Genomic DNA, 11,137 nt, shown 5'->3' with positions numbered 1-11,137 from the left:
CATATTGAGTCTACTTTGAGCCTTCATGACGTTTTTTCTTTCCAACCCTATCCAAAAATATTCCAAATAAAGACCTCCCGATATGCTTTTAAGAATGCCAGGAGAAGCATGCAATGAGCAACAGTTGTCACGCGACATAGAACACTGTTAAGATGCTCGCACAAGAGAGCAAAAGAAAAAAAAATGAGAGTTTTACTAGTGAAAAACCTCACGGGCACTGTAACACGACGGTAAGCAGGGATGAATAAATGAGAGAGACTTGTTGGTGAAAACTCCTTGAGGCACCACTAGTCAAAAGTGAGTCATGAAGCCGATGCAAAGGATCGGCACGAACAAGCCCGACTTCAAAGGTCATAAGAATGGTAAAAGGGAAGATTAGACTAGTTTAATAGATCAGGGCATTGAGTCCAAAATGCATGTCATGATCATTAAGGATAGTTATTGAAAGAAAAAGGGAAAAAAACTCTTCCTTCTGTCCTTCCGACAAGGGCATTTCTTGTTAATACTTATTTATTTGCATCATTGTGGCCTTCATTCTGAGTTAGTCCTTATCAAAACAAGCAAGAAAAGATTTCAAAATCTGATACCAATTTTTCAATTGCATAAAGTAAATTTGGCCATCACACTCAGTTGTTACTGTCAACAGACCTTGAGGATTCATGCGAAGGCTCCCCCAAAAAAAGACTTTTGTCGGCCTACTTGTCTAAAGCAAGCAAGAAAAGACTGTGAGGTTAATCAGTGATTCTCTGTAGCACTAAACAAAGACTATGGAGTGTGCACATCGTGTAAAAGGCACTTCCAGTTGTGATTCTCTCTGAAAGAGAAATTGCTTCAAAAGCAAAAACCATTCAAGATATCAGAAAAGGTTATCCAAGAAAAGAAATCTCTTTTTCGAGATAAGGCTGATTGAGACACAAAAAACCAATGGCACTGGAATTGAAATAATCAGGGTTGATACAGAAAGTAAAGGTTCCTTGAAAGCAACAACAGAGTCTCCCAGTAGTGCAACCAACTACCAAGGCAGTCGGTCTTCCAAAGGCTGCATGATCACAAAGCCAAGTTGCCCAAGACTCAAGGCCACAAACCGACCACCACTATTAAAACTAATAAAAAAAATTTGTTTGAAATGGGAACAAAGCAGTGCAAGGAAGTTGGTTCAAAAACAAAACAAAAAAAAAGAGAAGAAAAGAAAGAAAAAGAAAAGAAAAGAAGAGCCGAAAAAGGGAAGTTTCTCAAATATTTGCTTTTATTTGTCTTGCTAGTGTGCATAAAATTTTGCCATTGCTCTTCATGTTTTCCTCCTAGGATAAAAAGTCCTAGTCTGATGGATTTTCTTCCCAATAAAAATCTTAGTCTGATGAATCTTTCTCCAAAGATAGAAAACCTAGTCTAATGAATTTTCTCCTAGGATAAACATCTTAGTTTGATGAATCTTTCTCCTAAGATAACAAAAAAAACCCTAGTCTGATGAATTTTCTCCTATGATCGAAGTCTTAATCTGATGAATTTTTCTCCTAAGATATAAAAACCTAGTTTGATGAATCTTTCTCCTAGGACAAAAACTCTTAGTCTAATGAATCTTTCTCCTAAGATAAGAAAACCTAGTATGATGAATTTTCCTCCTAGGATAAAAATCTTAGTCTGATGAATCTTTCCTCTAAGATAATAAGATAAGAAAACCCTAGTCTGATGAATCTTTCTCCTAGGATAACAATCTTAGTCTGATGAATCTTTCTACTAAGATAGAAAACCTAGTTTGATGAATTTTCTCCTAGGATAAACATCTTAGTCTGATGAATCTTTCTTCTAAGATACCAAAAAAAGAAGAAGAGAGAATCTTAGTCTGATGAATCTTTCTCCTAAGATAAAAAAAAAAGACCTAGTCTGATGAACTTTCTCCTAGAATCAAAATCTTAGTCTGATGAATCTTTCTCCTAAGATACAAAAAAAAAAGACATAGTTTGATGAACTTTCTCCTAGGATTAAAATCTTAGTCCGATAAATTTTTCTCCTAAGATAAGAGCCCTAGTCTGATGAATTTTCTCCTAAAACAAGAAATCTTAGTCTGATGAATCTTTCTCCTAATATAAACAACCTAGTCTGATGAACTTTCTCTTAGGATAAAAGTCTTAGTCTAATGAATATTTATTCTAAGATAACAAAAAAAATACCTAGTCTGATGAACTTTCTCCTAGGATAGAAATCTTAGTCTGATAAATCTTTCTCCTAAGATAAGAAAACCTAGTCTGATGAATCTTTCTTCTAAGATAAGAAAACCTAGTCTGATGAATTTTCTCTTAGGATAGAAATCTTAGTCTGATGAATCTTTCTCCTAAGATTAAAAAAAAGATTAAAAAAAGGATTTAAAAAAAGAACCTAGTCTGATGAATTTTCTGCTAGGATCGTAATCTTAGTCTGATGAATCTTTCTCCTAAGATTGAAATCTTAGTCTGATAAATCTTTCTCCTAAGATAATAAATTAGAAAACCCAGTCTGATGAACTTTCTCCTAGGATATATGTCTTAGTCTGATGAATTTTTCTCCTAAGATATAAAAACCTAGTCTGATGAATTTTCTCCTAGAAAATTTAAAAAAAAAAAAAAGAGGATGTTTCAATAAAAAAAGTCATTTGTTCATGCCTTTGAAAAAAAAAAAGCGCTAGGGCAATTTGTTTAAAAGAACGGTTTTCTCAAAAGAAAAAAATGAAAATGGTTTTTTCTCTGAAAAAAACAAAAATCCTTCTTGGTTCGTTTTAGACATAGGGCCTCCACTCCCTAGTCTTCTTTTCCAACATAGGGTCACCGCTCCCTAGTTGATGCCAATATAGGGTTTCCACTCCTTAGTTGATGTCAGCATAACCTGATGCCAATATAGGGTCACCACTCCCTAGTTGATGCCAACATACGGTCCCTACTCCCTAATTGATGCCAACATAACCTGATGCCAACATAGGGTCTCCATTCCCTAGTTGATGCCAACATAGAGTCTCTAATCCCTAGTTGATGATTTTCCAACATAGGGTCACCACTCCCTAGTTGATGCCAACATAGGGTCTCCACTCCCTAGTTGATGCCAGCATAACCTGATGCCAACATAGGGTCACCATTCCCTAGTTGATGATTTTCCAACAATAAGGTCTCCAATCCCTAGTTGATCTCATTTTAGATATAGGGCCTCCACTCTTTAATCTTTTTTTTCCAAGGATACACAATCCTGATTTTTATTGTTTTCAATAAAGAAGTAGTTTAAAATACAGTAATTCACGAAATTTTCCTAGTGAAAACTGGGGCAGAAAAATTTCGTTCGTTTGTTTGTTTTGGTGTCTGAGAAGGTTTTACCTCAAGGCACATGGTTCGAGACAATCAAAAGAAGGAGTCTCAATCCAGAATAAAAGAAAAAGAAGAAAAAGAAAAGAAGTGAACTCAAAGTGCAGAAGCGGAGAAAAGATGTGGACTACTCAAGACGTGATTGAAGTCACAAGCTTTGCATGTCCCGCCTTGATCCGAGAAGTTAAAAAAGGAATGAACCAGCACCTGCAACTAACAAGCATCAAGATTCAGATCAGAGTCCGCATGAAGAACCAACCAAGACTCAATATCAAGCTTTAGAAGACTCATAAATAAGAATCTTGTAACTCGTAGCTGATAGGCTTAGTTAGTTTCTTTAATTTTGATTTTGATGTAATAACATGACCACGGACTAGAGCCTCAACGGAACCTCACTCGACTCTCGAACTCATCATTCCATTATTCTTCTTGAACTACACGCGACCTGATTCCCTTATAACCTGGGATATGTCGGTTGTCCAAAACCAGGACTCGGTTGCACCTTTTTCTTTTATTTTCTTCTTTTTTTAAATAATGATATGATAAAAAATTAGTCACAGGACTCACTGTGTCTTTGCCTGAAAACTATCCAGATTTCCAAGCAAAGAGGGGCAGCTGTGAGCACCTAATTTTTTACCATGCTTTAATTTTTATCACATCTTAGTATGTAAATATATTTTAAGTTTAATCTACATATTTTAACTCTTATTTCACCTTTTATAGGTTTTACTTAAGAAAATTAAAATCACAAAAAGGGTCATTTTTTTAGAAATGTATATTTTGTTTTCATTTGTAAAAGAAAATTCACAAAAAAAAGGGGGAAAGAAAATTTGCATTCCGTCAGAGCATATGCTCTCACTCTAGTCTAAGTTTTACTAGATTTTTTTTTATCTTTATCTAATACCCAAGTACACAGTCATGTAAGGTATCATTTTTAATTGATTTTCATTTCTTTCCCTTCTTGTTATCCAATTTATCATCACCCACATACCATGTATGTAGAGACATCCATGGCAAACATAACCAAAAAGATTCCAACAGAAAGAATTTTCTCTCTGACCTCCTCATATATTTGGGCTCTTTTCATGCACCTTCCTCCTATAAAAGAACACAGACAGACAATGGGAGGGCTGGAAAAAACAAAGCAAAGAAACGTGACCTCCATTTTCTTCCCTCTTTGCTCATCTTTCTTACCTCATCTCTACCTAAAAATCACCATGAAAGCTCAGCCATAAAGCTACTAAACCACCTGAAAATACACACCTACAGAGATAGAGAAGATAGAAGAAAGAGATGGGGAAAATAGAGTGACGAGAGAAGCACAAAAAAATGAGGGGATCGAAAAAAAAACGAAAAGAGAGCAAAAATAAAAAACAGATCTGGACAGAGAACAAAAAGAGAAAGGAAGGTGGAGGAAGAGGGATCTGGGTCGTCTTCTTCCTCATCATCAATCACTAATCTTTCTTTCATTTAAACCATGTAAAAAAGCTTCTTAAAACTCCATGAAAAGCTATGGAAAAGCTGCTCAAAAAGCTCCAAAAAGAGAGCTGAAATCTGCCCGAAAATTCAGCCATGAACCTCTGTTTTCACTACCAAATCAGCAGTCTCAACACCATCCAAATTTACCTATGTTTTCCTCCCCTCAAAACAGCCATGAAGGTTGCCCATTTTCGCACCTCTTAACCACCAAAACATTCCCCCCCAAAACCTCCAAAACTCAGCACCTCTAACTAGCAAAAACACCTCCAAAACACCATTAAAACACCATCTTCAATCGAGTTTTGAGGTCGCCATCGAGGTTTATTTTAGAGGCTCCGTTTTCAAGTTTCTTTGGCCGTTAAATTTCAACCGTGTTCGACATCAAAATATTTAGCATAAAGGTCAGCTTATTTTTCTTTTTCTCCACGAATTGTTTCGATCTTTCTTCTTCTAAATTGTTGGTCACTAATTAAATGGTTCATATTTTGTTATTTGGATTTGCCGTCTTGTGTTAATGGGTGTGGAATGTTGAGTTTTGGTTATTAAGTTTGTGTAATTAATGCTGAGTTTTCTTATTTTATTTGTGTAATCAATGTTGAGTTATTATTAAGTTCATATAATTACAAGTTGAATAGAAGCAGCGGATGACGTTAATCATGTCTGGTTCTATTAGGTGATTTATCAATGATGAATATTACGTTAGTGGATTTTTCCTTAATCTAATGAATTTGTTTAAGTTGCTTGTTAGAAGTTCTCTTTAAGAATTATTTTGTATGCTGGATTTTTGAGAGAGAGAAATTAAAATTAGGTTGTAGGTAAATTTGTGGGCCATGGGGAGTGATTGAAGAATTAAAAAATGGTGAACCTTTTATACTTAAAAGTATTGAGTTGAATTAGTTTGGGCAAAATAATAAATTTTGTCAAGCCCAATAACTTCGTAATCATATACCCTCCTCCACAAATTCATTCCATAACTCTTAGACCCTACAATAATCTCAAATTAGTTTAGGAAGAATAATGAATATCGTAATTTGCTTTAGGCGCGTAATTAAATTATCACGACTATGAGTACGATTTTCGTGGCATAGTCATGGTACATAATCCCCAATTAGGGTGTGCATTTCATGTGACCCGGTCATAACTTCGAATAATAACAAAATAAACATGTCGTAAATCGCGGGTGCATTTCATGTAGCGCGGTTTGCAACGTGTACCAAAATGGCAAGTGTACGACATCATGGCTTGTTCCAAAAATAATTCCATAAATACTAAAAGTAGTTAAAAGTTAAAAATGCATAATGGGTTTAAACATGTAATTAATCAGATAATTAAGCCAATTATTAATAGTTGAGCGACCGTTCTAAAACCACAAAACTCGGGAGTGCCTCACACCTTCTCTCGGGTTAACAGAATTTCTTACCCGGTCTTCTGTATTCGCGGATCAAAAATAGAGTCAATTTTCCTCGATTTGGGATTTAAAATAAACCGGTAACTTGGGACACCATAAATTATTCCAAGTGACGACTCTGAATTGAATAAATAATCCTATTTCGATTAATGCCACTTTAATTGGAAAAACTCCCTATCTCCTCGGGGGAAAGGAGGTGTGACAACGACACGATACAATACAATACAATACATTATAAAATGATGGGGAACAATAATCCAAACAGAGTGTTAGTCATGAATGATGTTGTTGATATATGTTCTCTTTCATCACATGAATGACTTTATCACGACCATACAATTAATACTGATATTTATCACAAATTTTATAGTTATATATTAATTAAAGAAAATAATTTCGTAAAATAATCTTACTTGTTTTCAAACTTTTAATTCAAGTAATAAAATACAATAAATAAAAATTTATTGATTTTAAAGTTTTAAAATATTAGAAAATAAGTAAATGACCCTAGTTATTCTGATCATATACTTAGGAAAATAAGACATTTAAGAATAAGAATGAAAATATCTACTATTTGATAAGAGAACATTTAAGTCAAAGCCTATTTTAATATATCGTCTAGAATTATTTTAAATCTTTGGTGCTAGAGGTAATAAATTCTAAAAGGAAATAATTTTTGTAACTAAAATTTTGCTTCATTACTTAGATATAGAAGTTTGTACCTAATTTGAATAAGGAAATATTCAATATACAAAATTTTGTTTGATGTCAAAGTACTAAATATTAGGAAAATAATTCAATTACTAATCCTAAATGTTAGAACATTAATTAAATGAATATTCCTAATAAAAATAGAATAATAATTAAAAGACTATTTGTCTAGTGTGAACTTTATATTTAAAGGATAAAAAAGACAAACGACATCTCGCTAAAGACCTTCGTGTTTTTAATATGATATAGATTAACCAAACACAAACTAGTTCTCTCAAAAAATATTTTTTTGGAAAGCAATTTTGAAAAAAGTAATTTCTAAATAAGCTGATTTTTTCAGATTAGCCAAACTGGCTATTAATCCGTGTTGCGATCTAAATAAACAACAATTTGGCAAATAAAGATAAAGAACAAATCAGGGGAAAAAAAAAGCTCGGGAAGTGAAAACCACTGACAATGAAGAGTACTTTACATAAACCCCAAAACCCTTTTAAAAATGGAGAATAGGAAACGTCGCACTTCACCTTCCAAGCTCCGCTCTGCATCTTTGCGCAAAGTTTCTCAATCCCCAAATATGGCGTTTTGGGGTTTGATTCTCAACCCATTTTCCCCTTTTATTTTTTCCCATTTTGTGCTTTGTTTATTTTCCTCCCATCTGTTCGACTACATGATCGTGGATAGATAGGGAGAACTATATGTAAACTTTCTTTTATGTAAATGCATTTCTTTCATAACTGTAATGTTTGGTCGTTTCTTGTCAAATGTCTGATTTGTTCTTTTAATTTCTTGTTTGCCACATGATTATGTGAAAGAAATTAATGATTGGCTCAAACTTAATCTCTCTGTATATAGCAGAACGGTCCAATTTTCATGTTCAATTTGATTCCAAGATTTTGTATCTTCTCCTTCTTCAGGGGCTTTTATAGAACCAGGGAAACCGTACACACTACAGTTGCATAATAATAAAAAGCGTGTTCGGATTTCACAGGTTTATTTACTTAACCGTCTTAATTATCAAAGGAGTTATCTATCTCCTTTACTGGGTAATTGTTAAATTTAAAAAGCTGGTGGAATGAAGTTAGATGACGATTGCAGGCGACACTAGGGGAGCGTAGCGGATTGTGGAAATCAAGATCTATAGTTCAATGTGCTATTGGCAGTCGTTTTCTCAGTTGTCGGTCCACGTGGTGTCCACCTTGCCGGTTATTACCTCCCTTCCAAGGGAACCAGCAGTAAAAGTAGTGGAACTCATGACCTTGGAGTGTATCCTTCGTTCTCAAGAGAAGATTTCGGTTGCATACCTTGGCAGCATTAGCATAGCATAAGAAAATGAAGTGAACTTTTGCAAAGTTGTACTTTTTTTTTTTGGTAACGTGAGTTATATTTGTCCCTATGTTTCACTACACTATCTGAAAGAGAAAATTCAAAAATTTTCCTTCCATTTTTAGCTTTTAATTCTGTTTATTTTCATGCTTAATCACATTCTGTCATTTTTCCTTTACTATTTCATTTTGATCAAGTGACTTGTATGGAGAAGATATTAACAATGCAGTATGTGAGAGAAATACAGAGTTGACAGCTAGCAAACCAGCGTTGCTGGAAATCCAAACCTACCGTTGCTGATAATAATAGGCGCCAATGGATCAACAGCTTCGATGATGATGCAGGTGCACGATATACTGCCATATCATATTTGCTGTCTGTTTTATAAGTTATGCTGCAGCATGCATGGCCTGTTTGGTCTGGAATTACTACTTGGCCTTTGTTGGCTTGGAAGGCATAAAATGATGCAGTAGTCTTTAGATGGCATAAAATGGATACAGTCTTTACAAGACATAGGTCTTTGTAATCTCCACGCGGAAGAGCTGATCACATATCTACTATATATAGGAACCTGTAGTAGAGTGAGCTGATCCAGTATAATATTTTAATGATAGTAGTCTCATCACATATCTACTGTATAGGGAATGCTGATCCAATATAGCTAATATGAACTCATCTTTCTTCAGTATAATATGTGTGCGGATTATACTTCATGAAAATTCTGTATGAACAAGGTTACATTAATTTATACCTCCAGAATAGTATACTGCTTAAGATACAAATGCTATTTTATTTACACGGTGAGAGATGAAGTAATGCTATGAAGATTGAAAGGTTAATATTACATCATATCCTCAGCAAACTCACTTTAAGTTTCATCTTGCTTGGAGTCTGATGCATAAGTATAAAATTTCAGATCCAAAATTCATGATGCCTGACATATCATTTTTTAATTTCCTATGCTTTGATCATATAAGTCCAGCTTCATTAGCCGGTACTAAATTTTCAAAAGATGATTTTTTCTAGGAAAAATAGAGCTTTTGGTTCCAGTTGAGGGGAGAGGTACATGCTTTAATAATATGATAACTGATTGCGGACTCAAACAAGATACACCAAAGGCTATGAACAAGGGCAACTGTCCACTGGCTATAATTCCATCTCAGAAATCAATCACTGGAAAGTAAGCTTTTTTATCTTTTCCTTTCAAGTGTGTCCTTTTTGACAGTATTATATGACTTGCTCATATCCTCATCCCTGCAATCGTAAACTTTGATCAGGGAAATGCATTTCCAATCCCGAGCAATATGTACTAGGATCAAATAGAATTTGGTTTAATTCAAGAACATGTACTCCCAGAGCAAGATATACTAGGATCAAGTATAATTTAAAACTCTATTAAAGTAGTCTTGTTTTACTCCCTCTAATTTAAGGACGAGTTATCCATAAATTGATATGTAAAGGGAGAAGAATTGACCAGAAATTCTGGTTCACATAATAAACGAGCAAGAAAAAAGAAATTAAAGAGAAAAAGGAAGCTAAAAACCTGATCAACCTGTTTGAGTTATTTTCATTCATTAAGTTGCATTTAGTCCTTTATTTGCAAGAAGGGCCACTGATGCTTTAAGAATCGGAAAAATGTTGTCAGCGGATTGACTATTCAGATTAGTATCTTATCTTCTTTTGTTCACTGTTAAACCTTTAGAGATGACTTCTGGTAGTTTTCACATCAGGTTCTTGTCTAACTAACTGGTTTCGCTTGATGACTTGCGCTTTTGAATATGCAGAGATTCAAACAGAAGTCCCCAACAAGTAACTGAAATGTGTCATTCTCAGGACAGAAAGAAAGAAAGAAAAGAAAAGGAAGATTGAAGACCAAGAAAATCGTTGTGACTCAAATGTTTGTCATTCAGTTGGATATGGAAAATCGAAGCTCACTTGCAACTCTTAAGGAAGAGTGCCATGTCATCAGATACTTACATTATCAGATGGAATGATGTTGCCAAGGTTTGCTTTGCACAATAATCTTTGTGTTACACTACTCCTTTTGTCCTAATTTAAAATACTTGTATACATTGTAGCTATTATAGAATTTCATAATGTAATAGCCTGGCTGTTAAAAATGGCTGCTTTATGTAGGCCTGATGACATGGTTGCTATAAGCTTTATTGGTTTCTGTTGTAGACTTGGACTAAACAAATAAATAAACGAGTTCTATCTTTAGATTAGATGGTTCACTCAATTATTTTTGTTTTCAGTCTCATAAATACTCATTAGTAAAATATCTTGTATGCAGCAACAAAATAAATTACTTTGTGTATCTGGTGCAGAGAAAAGAATTAAGCCTATGCGTGAAGCACCAAACTGCAGAGTGCAGACCTAAAATACATAAGTGAATATGTTTCATGTTTGATAGTTGAAAGTTTTAAATTAGGCTATAAAATATGTTTGAAAAATATTTTGAAAATTTAAGTTTATTGTACGATTGTACTTTTGTTGTTAAAAGCCTCTTTTGAGGCATGCTTAACTTTTGACTTGCGCTTTGAATATGCAGAGCTTCAAACAAAAGTCCCGAACCAGTAACTGAGATGTGCCATTCTCAGGATAGAACGAAAGAAAAGAAAAGGAAGATTAAAAACCAAGAAAATCGTTGTGACTCAAATATATCATCCCCCGTTACATAATAGTTAAAGAACGTAGGTCCCACATTCGAGTAGAGTTTCGTATTATTGTTGATTCACACTTTCGGAGTCAAAATTTCAATCTATTTGCTTTCCGAAAATTCTAAATCGAGGTATTTCGATTTATTTTAAGTTGAAACTTTGATAATAATGCATATTTATTTGATTTGTATGTGTTCTATTTCGGTTCGTGTTTTTTTTTCCGAAGCTAT

The 11,137-nt window shown here is 34.2% G+C and overlaps 1 long non-coding RNA gene across 1 annotated transcript; it reads left to right on the top strand.

Moving 5' to 3' along the window:
• Positions 1-4,288: 4,288 nt before the first annotated feature.
• LOC107804948 (uncharacterized) lies at positions 4,289-10,468 on the top strand. Its single transcript, XR_001652335.2, has 6 exons — positions 4,289-5,206; positions 7,839-7,912; positions 8,020-8,187; positions 8,445-8,591; positions 9,274-9,427; positions 10,032-10,468. It is a non-coding gene; the product is annotated as an uncharacterized LOC107804948 (long non-coding RNA).
• The last annotated feature ends 669 nt before the right edge of the window (positions 10,469-11,137 follow it).

Source organism: Nicotiana tabacum, chromosome 10 (genome assembly GCF_000715075.1).
Source record: "Nicotiana tabacum cultivar K326 chromosome 10, ASM71507v2, whole genome shotgun sequence".
Taxonomy (NCBI): Eukaryota; Viridiplantae; Streptophyta; class Magnoliopsida; order Solanales; family Solanaceae; genus Nicotiana; species Nicotiana tabacum.
Note: the sequence above shows the minus strand (reverse complement) of the source record. Positions and strands in the feature narration are given on the sequence as shown.